The sequence below is a fragment of the Musca domestica genome, unplaced genomic scaffold, assembly GCF_030504385.1.
Source record: "Musca domestica strain aabys unplaced genomic scaffold, Musca_domestica.polishedcontigs.V.1.1 135, whole genome shotgun sequence".
Lineage (NCBI taxonomy): Eukaryota > Metazoa > Arthropoda > Insecta > Diptera > Muscidae > Musca > Musca domestica.
In genome coordinates this window covers 271,369-295,420 of record NW_026712181.1, presented here as the reverse complement: position 1 = coordinate 295,420, position 24,052 = coordinate 271,369, and the positions used below count along the sequence as shown (strand labels likewise).

The following is a 24,052-nucleotide window of genomic DNA, read 5'->3' as shown; positions in this document are numbered from 1 at the left end:
TCCTGGTTTAACATGCTTTGTTAATTTAGAAAATTTAAAGAACTTGGCTGTTTTGCTGCCAACTTCTCGCTGGAAAAAAGGGGTGCACTTAGTCTCTGTAGTTGGTTTTAGCTGACTTGTCTAGTTTTTTTTTTCTCCTCCCTTTGACTAGCATACATTAGCTTTAGATTCGCTTGAATAAACAATTTTAATTAATATGTGCTAAAAGGATAAAACTTAGGGCCGCTAAAAATATACAACACATTAAGATCGTGATGATAAGACTCACTCAATCGCTCGCTCGCTCACAATGGAAAGTGAAAGATCGGGCGTAGCACAAAAACTTTGCTAAAGATGTTATATGCAACTGAAAATTGGTTGTGGCATCTTCGAAGATTTAGGAAATCAGTTTTTCTTCATTACCTCCTTCATTGAATTCTGACAAAAATCCTCACAAAGAAAATGGAAAATATTAAACTATTTATACCCTACAACACTATGTGTTGGGGGTATTATAAGTTTGATTGGGCCAGAATTTATGTAACACCTCGAAATATTGGTTTCCCATATAGGAATGTATATATGGATCTTCCTAGCTCGCCGAGCTGAGTCGATCTAGCTATGTATGTCCGTCCGTCCGTCTGTCCGTCTGTCCATGTTAATTTGTAATCACGCTACAGGTCGCAATTATGGCCCGATCCTTACGAAATTTTGCACGAAGGTGGGGTTAGGGTCAGAATAGAAGCCTATTTCTTTTGGAGATGATCGCCAAATGTTTAGGGGTTGAAATGGACCAAATACTAAAAAAATGTCGGATTTTGAAGTAGCTATACAGGTCGCAATTGTAGACCAATCGACGCGGAATTTCGCATGTAGCTAGAGTTTAGGGCGGGGAAGAAGCCTACCAATTTGGGTGGTCATCGGATAATATTTAGCGGGTAAAATAGACCATATCTTTTTTGTTGAACAAATTCAAAATTTTTCATTAAACCGTGAATTTTTTAAATCCCGGCGAAATCACAAAGTCATGACAAGGTTACTTCTGACCTTTACATTGATGTTAACATCCAACAAATCGGATATATAGCAAAATATGTGCGATATATATGTCTATCAAAGAAGATATGCTTCAAAGATCTCTTATATGTCGAGAACGGCTGAACTGATTTCGACATTTCTCATTAATTCAGAATGGCCTCTTGGCAGGAAAGAAAAAACGTCTAAAAAAATCGCATAAAAATATCTCTCTAAAGATGAAAATATTGTTTTTGTAAAATTTTCTCATATTTTTTCAATTTTGTCACATTTTTGGCATATTTTCATTTTGAATTAAACATTTGGTAATATTTCTACAGCTAACAAAACTAAGTTGTTAGGATATCAGGATATCATATACAGATCGCATTTATGGCCCGATCCTTACGAAATTTTGCATGGGGATAATATGAGGGTCAGAATAGATGCCTGCTCTTTTTGGAGATGATCGCTATATATTTAGGGGTTGAAATGGACCAAAAAACTGCAAAATTGTCAGCAGGTCGTAATTATCGCCCGATCCTCATGCACATTTGAATGGGGGTTACCGCACATTGCAAAAGCCAAGCAGTTTCGGATGGCCATCCAAAAATATTCAATGTGCGAAATAGTTTGCCAACTTTTGTAGACTAAATACGAAAATATCCATTCCAGCGACTTTTTGGAGAATTCACAAATACAGAAAAGGCGCACTTCTGACTATTTCGTTAACGCTGATTACGTTGAAGAATATAGTCAAATGTCTGTATCTCATATAGATGCGTTTCAGTCAAAAACCAATAATAAATGTTAATCTTTTGCCACTTCTGAGAGATTATGGGTCTTTGGGAAATACGAAACCTGATGTTTTCTTTTATTATTTGTCACAATATCTTGTGCAATTCTTTCGAGTATCTCGCCTATATAAACTGTATCGTTTATTATAGTGTTGTAGGGTATTCAACGGTCGGCCCCGCTCGACTGTAGCCCTTGCTTACTTGTTTGAAAATTGTTCCGTCTAAAGAAGAAACTTGAAATACTAAATTAAAATCAAAATCAATGGAATTTTCCCACAATTTCAAATTTTGAAATTTCAATTTTTCCAACCATTACCTGGAAAATCCAGGCTGACAAATACCAATTTTTAGACAAATCCGTGAAAAAATGTGGCAAAATCACCAAATTACCGAAATCATCAAATTACCTCCACCTTTCCAAGGTGGTGGGTATAAAAACTGAAACAAAGTCAAACGCCATAATTTGTACATGTTTTTTTTAATTTTATTTAACGAAAGCCAGAAATGTCGGAAATAGCATTAAATTTTATAATTAGTTTAGATTTATTCGAATTGCTCAACTTTGGAACGAATTATTGTCTTCAAACGGTCAATGAAACCGTCACACGCTGACCGAATGTTGCTCTGCTGTATTTTGGCCCATTCCCGGCGAAGCGCTTGCTTAAGGTGATCGACACTTTGATATTTTTTAGTGCCAACCTTGCTTTCCAAATACTCCAGACCCAATAGTCCAACGGATTGGTATTCGGAGGTTTTGGTGGGCATTGTACGCTGGAAATTAAGCGAGGAACCACATTTTGTAACCATTCTTGGGTGGCGCGACTGCTGGACAACGAATGTTTTCTCATCGGAGACGGAGAAAACCAAATTCGGCATTTCATCACTTTCGGCCTATTTTCTTTCTGTTGCGGTGTAAGTTCTTGCACTTTTTGGGAAACTCAATGGTTTTACGCCGAGCTCATTTTTCAATATTTGCGATATGTTCAGCTCACGAGCCATTTTTCGGTCACTACGATGCAGGTTTCGATCAAGTCGCTTCTTTACTTTTCGAACCATTTCTGCTAATGTTGCCGTTTTCTTCTGTCCACTTCCTTGACGTCGGGCTACGCTACCAGTATCAAGGTAATGAGCGATGGTACGAGACACAAAAGATTTATTCACATTTAAATGCTGGATAGCCACTTGTGGTTTTGCAGTCAGGATTCCAGCTTCTTCCGTTCCTCCAAAATCAAATTGTACCAAATATAGTACGTTTAGTACTTTTCGTGTACATGAGTACACACTTCGAAAAGTACCTCTCTGCATCGACCCCACTCCTCAACCTTGATTCTAATTCCAAATTTCAAATTTTTATCTCTGACGGTTCACATGATACGAAATGTGGTACCAAATGTGGTACATTTTAGTATTTTTCGTAGATTTTACGAATGAGAATTTCCAAAAATCCTTTGCTACATCCATCATACACTCCATCAGTGACTATCATTCCAAATTTAAGAATTCTAGTTCCACTGTTTCGTCAAATACAAAGGATACCATATTTAGTACCTTTTAGTACTTTTCGTACAAATTACTAATTTTCAAAAAACCCAGCCTCTAAGAATTGTAGCTCCACTGGTTCGTCAAATTTAGTACTTTTCGTACGGACACCTTCGGTCCAAAAGTGACTCTCGCCCAAATTTTCAAAATTCTATCTTCGAATTCACACTTCCAAAACTACCTCCTTGCGCCGGCACTATTATTTTACCTTAATTCCTATTGAAAATTTACCATATTTAGTACCTTTTAGTACTTTTCGTACGAATTACTAATTTCCAAAAAATCCAGCCTTATCGGACACCTTCGGACCAGGAGCGACTCTCGTCCAAATTTTCAAGATTCTAGCTTCGAATTCACACTTTCAAAACTACCTCCTTACGTCGACCCTATTATTTAACCTTAATTCCTATTGAAAATTTCAAGTTTTTAGCTCTAGACCTCTTGTACGAATATCCAATAACCCTTTGGCACATCTCCACGGCACACCGTTCTAGTACGAATTTCCATGAACCCAGCCGTATTTGACACTAACGGACCAAGAGTAACCCTCATCCAAAATTTCAGTCGTTTGGTCTAGGTCATTATGTCAGACATTCAGGCTGTCGATCAACAGTAATTAGCATTGTGATCTTCTATCCTTCCATGAGATCCGAGTAGACATAATGGTCTTCTCTGACACTTATAGGTTCACTATAAGAGAAGACCTCATTGTCTTTTATGAGCGAATAAATTATGATCTTCTTTATTTAAATACTTCATGGTCTTCCCTGCTTATTTCTTAAATGGTCATATTTGAGCGACTGACCCGAAGGTGTGTGTGAACATTGTCCGTTGTCTTTCATATGATGTTTCTTTTTGCTCCATTTACAAAAGCATTGTTTTTTATATTCGGCGATCTTCAATGAGTAAAATTGTCATTATTTAAATTTTGACGCCAAATTTTCGGATAAATTAATTTCCGATTTTTATCAGATATCAATATATTATTTTATTTAACTTTTTATATCATCCACCATAGTATGGAGGGTATATTAAGTTTGTCATTCCGTTTGTAACACCTTGGAATACACATTTTAGACCCCACAAAGTATATATAATCTTGATCACAATAAAATTCTATGTCGATTTAGCGATGTCCGTCTGTCCGTCTATCCGTCTGTGGAAATCACTCAATCTTCCGAACGAATTGAAGTAGATTGATAAAATTTTGCTCAAATGTATGTTATGTCTGCAGGACTTTTGGTATTGAAAATGGGCCATGTAGGTCCACGTTTTCGTATAGCCTCCATATAACGGCACCTCCCGATATTCCGTATTTTGATGATTTTAGCGAATTTATTCACCGGTATTGTTTCAAATTTGGTATTTAAAGTTCGTAATGGATACTACAGCCTAAGACAGAAAATTGTCTGTGTAGGTTCACGTCTTCGTATAGCCTTCATAAAACGGTACCTCCCGATATTCGGTATTTTAATGATTTTAGAGACATTTTTCACCAGAATTGTTTCAAATTTGGTATTTGAAGTTCGTAATGGATACTACAGCCTAAGACAGAAAATTGTCTGTGCAGGTCCACGTTTTGCTATAGCCCCCACATAATCTCCCTATATTCGGTATTTTGATTGATTTTAGCTACATTATTCACCGAATTTTGTTTTCAAGTTTTGCATTTGAATATTGTAATAGCTTATGACAAAAGTTGCATATGTAGGTTCACGTCATCATATAGACCCTACATCCGGTATTTGTTAGGTTTTAACAGAATCTTTAAAGAATTTTATTTGAAAATTGCCAAATTCGCCCCAAATGGTGGAGGGTATTCAAAGTTCAGCCCGGCCGAACTTACAGCTTTTTTACTACGAAATTCTCAGTATTTTAATTTCGGCGCGAAGTTTCACATAAATTAATTTCCGATTATTTTTATCCCTTATTAATATATTATTTTATTTCACTTTTTTAAATACCTTCGAATATTGAGTAGTTTAAATAAAAATCTGCAAATCTGCAATTGAAAAACCAGCCAAAATCTCAAAAAGTTTTCACACCATACAAAAGACTTAAGACACAAACTTGGTCCATGCACAAACAACTTCATTTGATTAGTGATCTAGCCAGTTTTTTTTCCATTTATCAGATTAACTAGTCACCGAACTCGAGCAATATTTTCAATCCTAACCGTTATCAAAGCAATCCAATTTACTTTACCCGCCATCATTAATTTTAATTTTGTTAACCGAAAAAATTTCGCACTTGTTTAACTGGTGATTTTATCGCCGAAATGAAATCTCTTAACCATAAATGTAAGGCGACGAGTCGAGAGACGATGGCCAGACTCACATACACAATGCTTATTCAAATATCAATAATGTTTGATAAAAATCTATTCAACCCGTATTTGTCATGTCATAGTTAATTTAGGAAAAAAAATATTTCCCAACTAAGTTACCACAGATTTCGGCTACCACATCTAGGATGGCAAAAATGAATTACCAAAAAAAAAAAACACATACATTTGCATAGATAACAATGAAAAATTGCTTTTTAAATTGTGGGCTTAGAGGTGCTCCACACGAGTATCTTCCGCTTAGACCTGTTGTTGTTGTTGTTGAACGTTAACTTTGATATGCAGATGTGATATTGAAACATTAAAAGCAGGCATTAATAAAGATAATCGATGAATTTCGGGGATCCGACCAATCCGCTGAAGACAAATTACATGAATATTTCAAATAAATAAAAAATAAGAAGAAGAAGGAGAAGGAGACTACTGGTCAATTACGGTAGGAAATTTATTCATTGGCTAAATGGCGTAGAAAAATTGACAGTTAATTAATGGCAACTAGTTAAAATGATTGCAACTAGTTAGGGTAAATATGTGAAGAAGAACTACCGAATTGTTGTTGACCAGCTTTCTCGTGCAGAGGATTACATACAGAAGATTAGAAGTAGAAAATATAGCTATTCTATAACAAAAATTTGGAAAAAAAAAATTTGGAGATTTGGGGTATTTTGGATCAATGTCCGAGGTTTCAAACGAATACGAATTCAAGAAGTTAAATAAGAAGTTGGAAAGATAAGGTTTGCCGAATGAAATATTGATATATTTCATTTCGAAAACTTCCCATGCGACAAAATTTAATTAAATAATTAAAGATAAAAAAGTAAAAAAAGCTGTAAGTTCCGCCGGGCCGAACTTTGAATACTCTCCAACATTTGGAACGAATTTTGCAAATTTTCAAAAAATTAAATCCGTTAAAAATTCTGTTAAAATCTTAAAAAAAACCGAATGTAGCCGTTAAATTAGGGTCTATACGCTTAGGCAACTTTTGTCATAAGCCACTACAATATTCCAATGCGAAACTTGAAAAAAACACCATATAATGGTACCTCCCTATGTACCATTATATGGGGGCTATACGAAGACGTGGACCTGCACAGACAATTTTCTGTCATGGGCTGCAGTATCCATTACGAACTTCAACTACCAAATTTGAAACAATTCCGGTGAATAATCTCGCTATAATTATCAAAATATCGAATATCGGGAGGTACTGTTATGTGGGGGCTATACGAAGACGTGGACCTGCACAGAAAATTTTCTGTCATAGGCTGTAGTATCCATTACGAACTTCAAATACCAAATTCGAAACAATTCTGATGAATAATGTCGCTATAATCATCAAAATATCGAATATCGGGAGGTACACTTATATGGGGCGTGGACCTGCACAGACAATTTTCTGTCAAATTTGAAACATTTCCTCTCCCTTCACCCCATAGCAATTTCAGTAACATTTAGTATGCATGTCCAAAACAGTCTACATCTCTCCGTCCCAGACGCTAACAGTGATCTAAAATTAGTACCATTTAATACTTTTCTCCTTCATATCCTAACCTCAGAATTAACTTTAGAATTTCAGCTCTGCGATTTCCCCCCATCATCAAATTTAGTATTATTCAATACGATTATAGTACGCATATCCAAAATCAGCTCCTTCTCTCAACCAAAGACACCAACAGTGACATTCATATCAAATTTAAGATTCCAGCTCTATCCCTTCACCCAATACCAAATTTAGTACTATTTAGTACTTTTCGTACAATTATTGTACACATTTTCCAAACCACATCCATATCTTAATAAGAGAGACCAACAGTGACATTTAAACCGTACTTTATATGAGTTTATGCATAATTCTCTACAAAGCATCATTTTGGAATGATGTGGTTAAAAACAAAAATACTCTTCATCAGATTTCACTGCGAGTCACTAAAGAAACAAAATGTCTATTTCTACAGTCTGACAAAAAAAATAGTACAATAAATCTTCCCAAAAAATCGAAAATATTCGTTAATTTTTTCGATCAATTTTTTTTCTTGGACTTCTTTCGAGATGATACCTGAAAGTAACCTAAAATTCCATTTTAGACAGAAAATGTCAAAAGAAGAAATATTCTACTTAAAATTTCACTATAAATCTCGGAATGAACTGTATAGCTAGATTTTTTAGTTTTTAAGGAAATTACATTCAAAAATTATATTACAAATGAAAAATTATGGGTTTACGTTTTTTGCTGCGAATTTAAGACGTTTCTATTCTGAGTCAATATCTCCCTTAATTCTTCATTTTTTGGACAAAGTAGGGTAAGTGTGCCTAAGTTCGGCATGTCCCAGTAGTCGGCACTTTTTATTTTAAAGCCCAAATAAATGAAACTATTATAACTAAATCTATTTTGTTTACTTCAAATATATTGTCAGCTATCTTTGTGTACAATTTCGCTTAGAAAAAATGATTTATTCTAATAAAAATTAAATTTTTGTCTGTGAAGGTCCTCAACAATCCATATTCTTAAGAAAAGTACAATAAAGACGTCGAATCAGTTTAACTAAACAAAAATATTATATTTTAATGAATTAATTTATTATTATTATTAATTATTCTTACAAAAATATTGGTATGCCGACTGTTGGAACATGTCATACCGACAATTGGCAAGTGGTGCCGACTACTGGCAAAAAAGCAGTGTTTTAATAAAACTACAAATTTATGAAATTTAATAAAAATATATAAAAACTTTATTTATTATTGCAAAAACTATACAAAATTTCGAATCTGAATAAATTAACTTTGTTATAATTGAATAGTTTCACTCAGAATGGTGAGGGATTAAAAACGCGAAAATCCTAAAAGTGCCGACTACTGGTACACTTACCCTATTAAAGAAGGAAATATTCTAGATCAAATTTCATGGTGAGTCTCTGAACAATAGAAATTTGTATACTCAGAACGTACCATTAAAAAATATCGAAAAATTTCGCTTTATAAAATACCTTTTTTATTTTCGACAAATTTGGCACTTTTTTCAAATTAGCCTCGATTTTCTTATCATTTCACTGCCCACATTTAAATTTTCTTATAACTTCATTGTCAATCTGGGTTGTGGAAAATTCCAAATACATTCGATAAGTATCGGTTTTAAGGTCAAAATCCAAACGAATTATAGGTTCTAAAGCCAAACCTTAACCATATCTGCAAAAAACTATAAATGATTTCCCAACAAATTCTTTCCAAGTATTACAAACTCCCTTCCAATCTTATATATATAATTCAACCCCCCATCCTTATTTGATTTCCATTCGAACCCCATAATTTTCGCTCATTTCGAAAACATTGTTTCTTTTGCACGTTGCTGTCTTAAGTCTTTTGTTCTGTTCCCAGAGAGAGAGAGGGAGAAATTATTGCGCAATTACTTGTTTAATTTGTATACACCACCTACTCGAGTCAATAATTTAAAACAAAATTATTTCGGACAACAGCGAGGAAGAGTGGCAGAAAATGAAAAATAACATCACTTGTAATTCACTTCTAAATGTCGATCAATGGTTGTTCTTATGCGGCTACTACTACCATCGATGATTGCGTTCATAACAGCGCCTCTGCAAAGATGGCTTGGGAGGCGAACCAAAATTAAATAATTTCCTAACTGCCACTTATTGTTGGTACTTGTGGTGATTTTTTTTTTTCGTTTTATCAAATGTTGTTTGGTTCGTACAAAATCACTAAATAGCTCCACATAAATGTTCATTTATGTCGAAGAATTATGCTGCACAAATCGCAAATGTTGGCGATGCAAGTTGTCTTGGCCAAATTCTGATGCTGTCAGACAGATCAGTGTTGCCGTTGTGCTATTTATTTTAAATAAATATGGCCAAGAGACAAAAACTCTGGGTATTCTAAAAAAGCCCTTTCTTATCCGCGTGGTCTTCGATAGGAGAAGACCTTATAGTCTTCTATGAGAGAAATCTCCATCTCTTTTATGAGAGAACCATCCCTCTCTTCTATGAGGAAGACTTATCTGTCTTCTATGAGGAAGACCTCTCTGTCCTCTATAAGTGAGACCTCATTGTAATTTCTGAGAGAATAAATTATGTTCTTCACCAAGAAAAAGACCTATGAAAGAAGACCTCATGGAGAAAAAAACACGTTGTCTTCGATGAAAGAAGACCTCATCGTCATCTGTGAGAGAATATCTTATGGTCATCTCTGAGAGACTATCTTATGGTCATCTCTAAGAGAATATCTTATGGCCTTCTGTGAGAGAAGACATCATTGTCTTCTATGAGAGAAAACCTCTCTGTCTGCTATGAGAGAAGACATTTCTGTCTTTTATGAGCGAATATCTCTCTGTCTTCTATAAGAGGAGACCTTTCTGCCTTCTATGAGAGGAGAACTCTCTGTCTTATATGAGAGAGAACCTCATCGTCATATCTGAGAGAATACCTTATGATCTTCAATAAGATAAGAACCCATAGTCTTCTGTGGGGGAAGGCCTCAAGGCCGTCTTTGGGAGGAGATCTCTTAGTGTTCTTAAGAAGAGAAAACCTATTGGTCTTCTTTGAGAAGGACGTATTAGTCTTCATTGAAGGAAGACCTCATGGTCTTCTATGAAAGAAGACCTCATGGAGACCTTATTGTTTTCTTCATTCATGAGAAAGAATCTCATCATCATCTCTGAGAGAAGATCCCATGGTCTTATATAAAAAGATCTCAGGGTCTTCTACATAAAGACTTTATGGTTCTGTAAGAAGTTACATTTTGCAAATGTTTTTAGATTTTTCGACAAATTTTCTTCCTAAACATCCCAAAATGACAACCCCGCTCTCCATCACCTCCATTGTGGGAGGAGATCTCTTAGTCTTCTGTGAGAAGAGAAGACCTATTGGTCTTCTATGAGAAGGACGTCTTAGTCTTCATTAAAGGAAAACCTCATGGTCTTCTGCGAGAGAAGAACTTGTGGTCTTCTGTGCAGTCTTCTATGAAAGGTGACCTTGTGTCTTCTATGAGGGAAGACTTCATTGTCTTCTATGAGAGAGAATCTCATTGTCATCTCTGTGAGAAGACCCCACCTTCTTATATGAAAAAGATCTCAGGGTCTTCTACCTGAAGACTTTATGATTCTGTAAGAAGTCTTCATTTGGCAAATGTTTATAGGTTTTTCGACCATTTTTTTTCCTAAGCATCCCAAAATGGCAACCCCGCTCTCCATCACCTCCTTCCAACTTGCTGTGGTGTCAGTTAAACAAATCCAAGAACCACTGATCAACTTGGAATCTTTCACATGCATATTGAAGACATGGACCCGCAAAAAAAGGCTTAGTCTTAAAGTCTGCTAAACACGCAGACATAAAAAAAATATTCAAATACACATTCGTTCCGTATGCGAATCGACAGACAGACAGACAAACGAATGGACGGACCGACATTCATTTAGATATAGACAGATACCAGAAAATCGATGAGGTTCTTAAATTATATTAAGTTAACTTTAAACGTATTAAGTTAAGCCAAGGCTAAGAATATGCAATGGAATGGCCTAAGACTCAATGAAGTAAACGCCTATCTTGAACCCTGTGTGTTGGTGTGTGTGTGTGAATGTGCTGGCTCATGAAGACGGCTGCTGTAAATGTTGCCCCTGCTGCCGATTGTTGGTGTTTGAATTACCATGGATTGCTGGCTGGCTGTGCGGACTGGGTTACTACTGCATCGTGTTGGATATTGGCAACACACATCAGACCAGCTTCAGCTGGTGGCAGGTTGATATGTGTTGCAGTTTGCTGTATGCTTTTTCTTCGGCTTCTTGTGCCGCCATGGCTGCACTCATTTGGCCATAAGAAAGCAAGAACGACGTTTTCAATGAGTTTGTTTGGGCACGAAAGCGAATGTTATTTTCATTCGATGATATCCTTTAGAACGAAGCGTCGTATGTGGCTGATGATATGGCGTTGCATTGTTGTAGTGGTAGTTGTGTTGCTTACGCTGTATTTTACACTGCGTGTGAGTCGTTTGAAGTGTTCGGTTTTTTTGTTTGCCATGCCTGGGATTCTCGCAAAAGCCCAGAACTCATCTGTTCGAAAAGTTTCGCATGTTCATTTCCATTGATTCGTTCTTTTTTTGTTGGCTGCATTGGCTTTGGCATTACTAAATGCTGGCTTGTCCTAGTGTTTGGAATTTCTGTCGGTTGGTATGTCTGCTTGTTCATTTAGTTGGTCCCGGTGATGGGTTGCATTGCGAATGTTGAAAGAACCGATGCTTTAGCAGCAGGTTGCACTTCTTGTATAATTGCGAAAAGGGTATTTTTTGGTTATTTGTAAGTTCGGGTGTATCAATTTTAAAAGTCTAATTAATGAGAGGGGTGTAAATTAAAGTTTCGGGAGAATTTTTATAACATAATTTGTCACTATGGTTCCTCGATAATAATTCTGGCAAAAGAAGGAAGTGGTAGAAGAAGAAGTGGTAGATCCTGGCCCTTGACAAAAAAATTAGATATTTTTGAAAAACTCTTGGGTTATTGGTATGCTATTACTTGAAAAACAAATCTTAAAAAAGTCCTGGATTATTGATCTATTGGTCCTTGAAAAACTTTTCTTGAAAAAATGGTCCTTGAAAAACTCTTCTTGAAAAATGATCCTCGAAAAGTGCTTCTTTAAAAATCCACGTTTATTGGTCTGATGATCCTCGAAAAGTGCTTCTTTAAAAATCCACGTTTATTGGTCTGATGATCCTCGAAAAGTGCTTCTTTAAAAATCCACGTTTATTGGTCTGATGATCCTCGAAAAGTGCTTCTTTAAAAATCCACGTTTATTGGTCTGATGATCCTCGAAAAGTGCTTCTTTAAAAATCCACGTTTATTGGTCTGATGATCCTCGAAAAGTGCTTCTTTAAAAATCCACGTTTATTGGTCTGATGATCCTCGAAAAGTGCTTCTTTAAAAATCCACGTTTATTGGTCTGATGATCCTCGAAAAGTGCTTCTTTAAAAATCCACGTTTATTGGTCTGATGATCCTCGAAAAGTGCTTCTTTAAAAATCCACGTTTATTGGTCTGATGATCCTCGAAAAGTGCTTCTTTAAAAATCCACGTTTATTGGTCTGATGATCCTCGAAAAGTGCTTCTTTAAAAATCCACGTTTATTGGTCTGATGATCCTCGAAAAGTGCTTCTTTAAAAATCCACGTTTATTGGTCTGATGATCCTCGAAAAGTGCTTCTTTAAAAATCCACGTTTATTGGTCTGATGATCCTCGAAAAGTGCTTCTTTAAAAATCCACGTTTATTGGTCTGATGATCCTCGAAAAGTGCTTCTTTAAAAATCCACGTTTATTGGTCTGATGATCCTCGAAAAGTGCTTCTTTAAAAATCCACGTTTATTGGTCTGATGATCCTCGAAAAGTGCTTCTTTAAAAATCCACGTTTTATTGGTCTGATGATCCTCGAAAAGTGCTTCTTTAAAAATCCACGTTTATTGGTCTGATGATCCTCGAAAAGTGCTTCTTTAAAAATCCACGTTTATTGGTCTGATGATCCTCGAAAAGTGCTTCTTTAAAATCCACGTTTATTGGTCTGATGATCCTCGAAAAGTGCTTCTTTAAAAATCCACGTTTATTGGTCTGATGATCCTCGAAAAGTGCTTCTTTAAAAATCCACGTTTATTGGTCTGATGATCCTCGAAAAGTGCTTCTTTAAAAATCCACGTTTATTGGTCTGATGATCCTCGAAAAGTGCTTCTTTAAAAATCCACGTTTATTGGTCTGATGATCCTCGAAAAGTGCTTCTTTAAAAATCCACGTTTATTGGTCTGATGATCCTCGAAAAGTGCTTCTTTAAAATCCACGTTTATTGGTCTGATGATCCTCGAAAAGTGCTTCTTTAAAAATCCACGTTTATTGGTCTGATGATCCTCGAAAAAGTGCTTCTTTAAAAATCCACGTTTATTGGTCTGATGATCCTCGAAAAGTGCTTCTTTAAAAATCCACGTTTATTGGTCTGATGATCCTCGAAAAGTGCTTCTTTAAAAATCCACGTTTATTGGTCTGATGATCCTCGAAAAGTGCTTCTTTAAAAATCCACGTTTATTGGTCTGATGATCCTCGAAAAGTGCTTCTTTAAAAATCCACGTTTATTGGTCTGATGATCCTCGAAAAGTGCTTCTTTAAAAATCCACGTTTATTGGTCTGATGATCCTCGAAAAGTGCTTCTTTAAAAATCCACGTTTATTGGTCTGATGATCCTCGAAAAGTGCTTCTTTAAAAATCCACGTTTATTGGTCTGATGATCCTCGAAAAGTGCTTCTTTAAAAATCCACGTTTATTGGTCTGATGATCCTCGAAAAGTGCTTCTTTAAAAATCCACGTTTATTGGTCTGATGATCCTCGAAAAGTGCTTCTTTAAAAATCCACGTTTATTGGTCTGATGATCCTCGAAAAGTGCTTCTTTAAAAATCCACGTTTATTGGTCTGATGATCCTCGAAAAGTGCTTCTTTAAAAATCCACGTTTATTGGTCTGATGATCCTCGAAAAGTGCTTCTTTAAAAATCCACGTTTATTGGTCTGATGATCCTCGAAAAGTGCTTCTTTAAAAATCCACGTTTATTGGTCTGATGATCCTCGAAAAGTGCTTCTTTAAAAATCCACGTTTATTGGTCTGATGATCCTCGAAAAGTGCTTCTTTAAAAATCCACGTTTATTGGTCTGATGATCTCGAAAAGTGCTTCTTAAAAATCCACGTTTATGGTCTGATGATGCTCGAAAAGTGCTTCTTTAAAAATCCACGTTTATTGGTCTGATGATCCTCGAAAAGTGCTTCTTTAAAAATCCACGTTTATTGGTCTGATGATCCTCGAAAAGTGCTTCTTTAAAAATCCACGTTTATTGGTCTGATGATCCTCGAAAAGTGCTTCTTTAAAATCCACGTTTATTGGCCTGATGATCCTCGAAAAGTGCTTCTTTAAAATCCACGTTTATTGGTCTGATGATCCTCGAAAAGTGCTTCTTTAAAAATCCACGTTTATTGGTCTGATGGTCCTCGAAAATTGCTTCTTTAAAAATCCACGTTTATTGGTCTGATGGTCCTCGAAAATTGCTTCTTTAAAAATCCACGTTTATTGGTCTGATGGTCCTCGAAAAGTGCTTCTTTAAAAATCCACGCTTATTGGTCTGTTGGTCCTTGAAAAGTGCTTCTTTAAAAGTCCACGCTTATTGGTCTGTTGGTCCTTGAAAAGTGTTTCTTTAAAAATTCCACGCTTATTGGTCTCTTGGTCCTTGAAAAAATATTCTTTAAAAATCCACGCTTATTGGTCTCTTGGTCCTTGAAAAGTGCTTCTTTAAAAATCCACGCTTATTGGTCGGTTGGTCCTTGAAAAGGGCTTCTTTAAAAATCCACGCTTATTGGTCTGTTGGTCCTTGAAAAGTTGTTGTTTAAAAATCCACGCTTATTGGCCGGTTGGTCCTTGAAAAGTTGTTGTTTAAAAATCCACGCTTATTGGCCGGTTGGTCCTTGAAAAGTTGTTGTTTAAAAATCCACGCTTATTGGCCGGTTGGTCCTTGAAAAGTTGTTGTTTAAAAATCCATGCTTATTGGCCGGTTGGTCCTTGAAAAGTTGTTGTTGTAAAATCCATGCTTATTGGCCGGTTGGTCCTTGAAAAGTGTTTCTTTAAAAAATCCACGCCTATTGGTCGGTTGGTCCTTGAAAAGTGTTTCTTTAAAAATCCGCGCTTATTGGTTTGTTGGTCCTTGAAAAGTGTATCTCTAAAAATCCACGCTTATTGGTCTGTTGGTCCTTGAAAAGTGTTTCTTTAAAATTCCACGCTTATTGGTCTGTTGGCCCTTGAAAAATCCTTTAAAGAATCCACGATTGAAGGTCCTTGAAGGCATTTTCTCTCTTCTCTGTTGGAAGCAATGAAACCTTAATTAGTTCATCAAATATCCTGTCAAAAACTCCCTCTCCATCTCGTACTTCATTTCAAGCGGTCATGTGCCTTTTTCCGAACTCATTTATCACCTCCCCTCGCATAAATAGTTCTGTAGCATACATGTTTGTGTGTCTGCGAATGCGAAAAATACCTTCGTAACAGATCGTTTTCTCGAAAAAAAAGCATTTTCGTTAACGAAAACAAAATTAAGCAAATCTTTAAGAACTCAACGGGAAAGCAGATGAAAGACCCAATGGATGAGGACAGGAAGAGAAACACAGACACACAGACACTCACACTGCAATAGCAGCAACAACAAAATATTTTAATTAAAAATTCCTAATCGTGTGTGAAGTATTTTTATCTGATTGTTAAGGCCAACGAGCCATCGACTCATTTACGGCACTGCAGCGGGAGATATTGGGACTGTGGCTAGAGTGGTGGATAGATGGATGGCGTCGCCTTGGATTTAACTCCTTTGGAGAGTAGGCATTTTTTGCCAAGAGGGGAATGGATAAAAAGGATTGCGTTTTTTCATTTTCATTGGAGATCTTGACTTCATCTGCTGTTGTAGTTGTTGCTGTTTTTGTTTTACATCTTGTCCTGCTAAAGTCGATATGTGTACTTATATATGTACATATATATTTTTCCATGTTTTTTTTTTTGGCTTCAGCATATCAGTGGCGGTAATGTTCGGTTGTTGTTGTTCTCTTGTATGTAGTAATGTCGTGTTGCTTGTAAAACGCGAAAGGGTATTAATATGAAACCTAAAGATCGCGTTTCCATACCAAAAACAACAAAAAAAAAACACCAGCCACCCAGCCAGCCAGCAATCCAAACATTTCGGATGATCCGTGTGAGGAGTCTCACATACAAAGTTTCGTGTTTGTTCAGACATTGGAATCGACATCTCCCCGAAATAAAACACGAAACGGACAACCGGCAAACAGCAACAAGGAAAAACACAATGTTATGTTAGCAATCAGCAGTAGTAATAGCTGGAAGTCGGAGGTTGGCCATAGATGCGAATGCGTCAGTGGCAGTGCCATAATAAATGGCCTTTTTGGTGACTCCTCCATAGTCGTTTTGTCATTGAACGTTTTGGGCATCGGAACTGCAACGACGGCACTCATGCAATTTTCGTCGTCTCCATCCGACTGCCCGGCATCGTGAGATTCAAATCAGCCTTTACAAATAGACGCTTTTGGCAGTTATATGTGAAATTCCAAAGGTGTTGAAAATCGTATGGCAAGTGTGAAAAACTAAATTGTAATTGAATTGTTGCCACAGTCACATGACTATGGCTTCCAACTGCCAACCGTTTTTTTCGTAGGAGACACAATATGCATGCATTTAAGTCCATATAAAAACTAATGGTTTCACATTTAAAACAACGGCCAAAAAACAACAGCCAAGACCACAACCAAGGTGACGATGGGGATGATGATGACGATGAGACGACCATGGCTGGCAAAGATAAGCCTTGGCGAGGAAGCATCGAACACCCTGGCAAAAAAAAAAAGAAAGGCACAAAAACGCCATGACAGGCCACTCAATGGCATATCCATAACCAAATGAGTAGCATTAGAGAAAATCCAATAGCTGCACACTTGTGTGCCAGACGGGCTCACTGAATGGCTCACTGGCTGGCTGCCTGGCTGACTAGCTCTCTATTGACAACATGAATTATTTGACAATTAGAAAATTAATGACTGGTTCTTAACAATCGGCTGATTTGTAATGTCATGGCATTAATTGAGGAAAAGCTCTCACACACACACGCGCACACACATACTTAGTGAAATGTATATCGTGGAATGAATGTCAAGAATGTTAATAATCGTTGAAAGTTAAAAGAAATTACAGCTGATTGATGATCGATTGAATTTCTCTCTCTCTCCCTCCCTCTCTCTCACACACACACAATGTTTGTGTCTTAAGTCTTTTGTTTGATGTCTGGCGAACACACATTGCAACCCATCAAATGATATAAAATCTTTTACAGTGGAACATAAGATAATTAAAGCTATTTAGCAAAGGACTTAGACTATAACGAGCTCTTCAAAGAATATAAAAAGGTTATAAAAGGCTTTAAAAAAATAAATTAATTAGAGTACAAACAAACTAAAAAGTATCAATCGGTTTTGCCGGCAAATGTATATCCTCAGCCAATGTTCGACAGTTTAAATATATTTTGCCTTCTGTTATGATCATTCAAATTGTTGACCCTTAATGGAAATGGGCCAATACTTTCCATTTTGAGACGGGACTAAATAAATATTAACAAGTAAAAAAGCAGTAAGTTCGGCCGGGCCGAACTTTGAATACCCTCCACCATTTGGAACGAATTAGAAAATTTTCAAAAAAATAAAATCCAATAAAAATTCTTTTAAAATTCTTAAAATATCTAATATAGGAAGGTGCCGATATATGGGGGGATATACGATATATACCTATAAAGACAAATCTATGTCTGCGTATATATGAGGGCTATACAATATCGTGGATCTATATAGATAATTCTCTGCCGAGGTATAAAGTACCCACAAGGAACTCCTTGTGTGGATTTTCAGACAATTCCGATGAAAAATGTGGGTCAAATCATAAAATACCGAATATCGGGAGGTACCGTTATATGGGGGATATACGATATCGTGCACCTGTATAGACAATTCTCTCTCAGGTGGTAGATTACTCGCAAGGAACTCCTTGTGTCGATTTTCAGAAAATTCCGTTCAAAAATGTGGGTAAAATCTTCAAAATACCGAATATCGGGGGGTACCGTTATATGGGGGCTATACGATATTGTGGACCTATATAGATAATTCTCTGCTGAGGTATAAAGTACCCACAAGGAACTCCTTGTGTGGATTTTCAGACAATTCCGTTGAAAAATGTGGGTAAAATTATCAAAATACCGAATATCGGGGGGGTTCCGTTACATTGGGGCTATACGATATCGTAGACCTATATGGACAATTCTCTGCCGAGGTATAAAGTACCCACAAGGAACTCCTTGTGTGGATTTTCAGACAATTCCGTTGAAAAATGTGGGTAAAATCATCAAAATATCGAATATCGGGAGGTACCGTTATATGGGGGATATACGATATCGTGGACCTACATACACACTTCATTTTGAGGAGGTAAAATGCCCACAAGGGACACCTTTTGTGGATTTTCAGACAATTCCGTTGAAAAATGTGGCTAAAATCATCAAAATACCGAATACCGTGGGGGTACCGTTATATGGGGGCTATACGATATTGTGGACCTATATAGATAATTCTCTGCCGAGGTATAAAGTACCCACAAGGAACTCCTTGTGTGGATTTTCAGACAATTCCGTTGAAAAATGTGGGTAAAATCATCAAAATACCGAATATCGGGGGGTACCGTTATATGGGGGCTATACGATATTGTGGACCTATATAGATAATTCTCTGCCGAGGTATTAAGTACCCACAAGGAACTCCTTGTGTGGATTTTCAGACAATTCCGTTGAAAAATGTGGGTACAATCATCAAAATACCGAATATCGGGGGGTACCGTTATATGGGGGCTATACGATATTGTGGACCTATATAGATAATTCTCTGCCGAGGTATAAAGTACCCACAAGGAACTCCTTGTGTCGATTTTCAGAAAATTCCGTTCAAAAATGTGGGTAAAATCTTCAAAATACCGAATATCGGGGGGTACCGTTATATGGGGGCTATACGATATTGTGGACCTATATAGATAATTCTCTGCTGAGGTATAAAGTACCCACAAGGAACTCCTTGTGTGGATTTTCAGACAATTCCGTTAAAAAATGTGGGTAAAATTATCAAAATACCGAATATCGGGGGGGTTCCGTTACATGGGGGCTATACGATATCGTGGACCTATATGGACAATTCTCTGCCGAGATATAAAGTACCCACAAGGAACTCCTTGTGTGGATTTTCAGACAATTCCGTTGAAAAATGTGGGTAAAATCATCAAAATATCGAATATCGGGGGGTACCGTTATATGGGGGCTATACGATATTGTAAACCTATATAGTTAATTCTCTGCCGAGGTATTAAGTACCCACAAGGAACTTCTTGTGTGGATTTTAAGATAATTCCGTTCAAAAATGTGGGTAAAATCATCAAAATACCGAACATCGGGGGGTACCGTTATATGGGGGCTATACGATATTGTGGACCTATATAAACAATTCTCTGCCGAGGTATAAAGTACCCACAAGGAACTCCTTGTGTGGATTTTCAGACAATTCCGTTGAAAAATGTGGGTAAAATCATCAAAATACCGAATATCGGGGGGTACCGTTACATGGGGGCTATACGATATCGTGGACCTATATGGACAATTCTCTGCCGAGGTATAAAGTACGCACAAGGAACTCCTTGTGTGGATTTTCAGACAATTCCGTTGAAAAATGTGGCTACAATCATCAAAATACCGAATATCGGGGGGTACCGTTATATAGGGGGGCTTTACGATATTGTGAACCTATATAGATAATTCTCTGCCGAGGTATAAAGTACCCACAAGGAACTCCTTGTGTGGATTTTCAGACAATTCCGTTAAAAAGTGTGGGTAAAATCATCAAAATACCGAATATCGGGGGGTACCGTTATATGGGGGCTATACGATATTGTGGACCTATATAGATAATTCTCTGCTGAGGTATAAAGTACCCACAAGGAACTCCTTGTGTGGATTTTCAGACAATTCCGTTAAAAAGTGTGGGCAAAATCATCAAAATACCGAATATCGGGGGGTACCGTTATATGGGGGCTATACGATATCGTGGACCGATATAGCCCATCTTCGAACTTGACCTGCCTGCAGACAAAAGAGAGATCTGTGCAAAATTTTAGCTTCCTATCTTAATTCGTTTAGACTGTAGCGTGATTACAACAGACGGACAGACGGACAGACGGACGGACAGGGCTAAATCGTCTTAGAATTTTACGCTGATCAAGAATATATATACTTTGTTGGGTCTAAAATGATTATTTCGATGAGTTACAAACGGAATGACAAAGTTAATATACCCTCCATACCTTTTTTGGTGGAGGGTATAAAAAAATATTGTGCCAGGCTCGGACTATATTGGTTACTTCCTTTATTTTATACGAGATATGTGATAATTTTTAGAAATTGAAAAAAGGGCCTGAGGTACCGGATATAGTCGACCGAAGTATTCCATTTTCATACTTCATCTAATAAAGATAAAAATATTGGCATGGGTAAAATTACAAGAAAATCGAACATTTATATCCAATTTTATGCGAAATCATAAATTTCATATTCATCTCAGGATTCCGGCGAGGAGAAATATTTAGATGTAGCAAAGTAGTAAAGAATCGCTGACTTGTTTCGCAAGTTTGATAGATAAATGTGCTAAAAATTGTCAGCCTTTGTGGGTGAGGTACCAGAAGGCGTTCGCAGATATACAGGGTGAGATGAAAAAACTGCAACCAGCTTCAGACTGCTGTCATTTCTCAGCAACTCGTCCGACAGCTGTTAAAAGTATTCCAGTGACAGCTCATTATATTGTTCATAAGCGTACAAAAGCATTTCGGTGAGAATTTTCCTGAAAAAAAGTTATTGGTGATGGAATTCAAGAGTGATAGTGTGATTTCTTTATATTTGTCTGGAAACAGGCAAGTGGCTATCGTTAGAGCACTCCAGCATTTGAATGTGAATAAATCTTCTGTGTCTCGTGCCTCGTTATCGTGATACTGGTAGCGTAGCTCGAAAAGTAAAGAAGCGATTTGATAAAAACCCGCGTCGCAGTGGCCGAAAAATGGCTCGTGAGCTGAACATATCGCAATATTCCATTCAGCAAATATTGAAAACAAGAGCTCGGGGTAAAGCCATTGAAATTCCAAAAAGTGCAAGAACTTACACCGCATCAGAAAGAAAATAGACTCAAAAGAGCTAAAGAGTTGCTTCGCTTGGCCGAAAGTGGTGAACTGCCGAATTTGATTTTCTCCGATGAGAAAATATTCGTTGTCCAGCAGTTTGTAAACAAACAAAAATTATCGTGTTTACTTGCCAAAGAGGTCAGCTGAAATGTGCACCTTCGGTTGGCCACCAGAACTCAAACGCCGCCAATGGTGATGGTGTGGGCCGCCATAACAGCCGATGGTCGCTCTCAGCTCGTATTAATCAACCGTGGCATCAGAATAAATGCCGAATATTATCACGAAAATATTCTGGAGGGTGTATTAAAGCCTTGGGCACGCAAACTTCACTTCGCTTCATTTCCAGCGTACAATGGCCACCAAAATCTCCGGATGCCAATCCGTTGGACTATTGTCTCTGAGGAATTTTGAAAAGCAAGGTTGGGACTAAAAAATACCAAAGTGTCGATCACGTCAAGCAAGCGCTTCGCCGGGAATGGACCAAAATACCGCAGAGCAACATTCGGGCAGCGCTTGACGGTTTCATTGGCCGTTTGAAGGTGTGAATGGAATTGGAGCTTTTTTATTATTTATTTATGAGCTTCATGGACATTTTAACTTTTGACCCTTTGTGAGGGAGGTACCAGAAGGAGTGGACCAATATGTTCCATCTTTATAGCAGATCTTGTGTTAGCAAAAATGTTTGTCTGTGTGAAATTTGAAGAGAGTTAGATGCTCATTTCGTTTTCCCAAACTTTTGTGTGGGAGGTACCAGAAGAAATTGTCCGATCCATACCATCTTTATGACAGATCTTGTGTTGATGGAAATATTGAGATGTACCAAGCCTGAATGGAACGTGATGACAATTTCTCTTTTTAAGAGCTTCATGGATTTTCAAAGTTTTGACCCTTTGTCGGGGAGCTACCACAAAGAGTGGACCGATACATTCCATCTTCACACCAGGCCTTTGAATTATATAAATATTGTGATATGTGTGATTTGAAGACAATCACACACTCTCTTACATCACACTTTATTAAGAGTTATAACTATTCAAAACTTTGAACCTTCGTAGGGGAGGTATTTGATGGAGTGGACCGATATTGTCCATTTTCACACCTGACCTAGAAGTGATGCATATTTTAAGATTTGCAATGTTGCAGCAAAATCAGATTATCCTTTCTCTTTTTGTGCAGTAAATTATTTTCATTTGAAATGTTGATATTTTGTGGGGGAGGTACCAGAAAGAGTGAACTTTCATTGCTCATCTCCGAACTCGATCAAATCGAGTTTGAATCAAATTGGATACTCCCTTCGAGAGTTATCTGCGCACCAGCCAGACATACTGACGGACGGACATCGCTAAATCGACTTCAAATGTCCTGAAACGCATTTGGTCCAAATTTAGTCCAATTTAGCACTTTTCATACAATTTTCGAACACATTTCCAAAACCACCTTCATATCTCAATCGGAGATAGCAACAAATACCTCAATATCAAATTTTGGCATTCCAGCGCTATCCCTTCACCCTATACACAATTTATTACCAATTACTACGTTTCGAACAATTATAGTACACACTTACAATTCACCCCCATATTTTAACCACAGGCACCAACAGTTACATCAATTTTAAATTTCAGGATTTAAGCTCTATTAACCAATATCAGATTTAGTACTATTTCGTGCTTTTCGTACAATCATAGTACATACCTCCATATCTCAATTCCAGATACCAACAGAGACCTCAATATAACATTTGAGATTTTCCCCAATGCCAAATGTAGTACCATTTACTACTTTTCGTACAAATATGGGAGGCATTTCCAAACACGCAGATCTTAACCACAGATACTTACAGTGAAAACAATATCAAATTTCAGGATTTAAGCCAACATCAAATTTAGTACTTTTCGTACAATTATAGTACACATTTCCAAAACCACCTCAGAGTAATCTAAATATCAAATTTCAGAATTGTATCTCTATCCTTTCAACCAATACCAAATATAGTACCATTCAGTACTTTTCGTGCAATTATAGTACACATTTCCGAAAGAACATCCCTACGTCCAGACTACACATAAACAGCGACCCAGTATACCAAATTTCAGATTTCAAGCACTATCGGTTCGCCCAATACCAAAGTATTCCAAATATAGTACTATTTAGTACTGTTCGTGTACTTGCAGCAAGCACTTCTAAAGCCACTTCTTTATCACAAATTTAGTACCAATTCTTACAATTCGCACACTTAGTACACATTTCTAAAATCTCCATATGTCGAACTTAATTTCCAACCTGGATTCTCATACCGAATTTCAAGTATTTAGCTCTATCCGCTCACATAATACCAAATGGTACCATTTTAGAAGTTTAATAACATTTTAGAACTTAAAGTTCGAATTTGCAAAAACCCTTTGGTGTATCTCTCATGCACTCCATCAGTGACTCTCAATCCAAATTTCAGAACTACAGCTTTATTGATTCATCCCAATTCCAATATGTACTAAATTTAGTACCATAGACTACACATAAGTACGAATTTCAAGAACTAGGTTCATATCAC

The 24,052-nt window shown here is 37.0% G+C and overlaps 1 protein-coding gene across 1 annotated transcript in view; it reads left to right on the top strand.

The window, feature by feature from the left end:
• LOC131800976 (protein serrate-like) overlaps positions 1-24,052 on the top strand; it is a 103,148-nt gene that overhangs the window by 76,128 nt on the left and 2,968 nt on the right. The window lies entirely within an intron of this gene.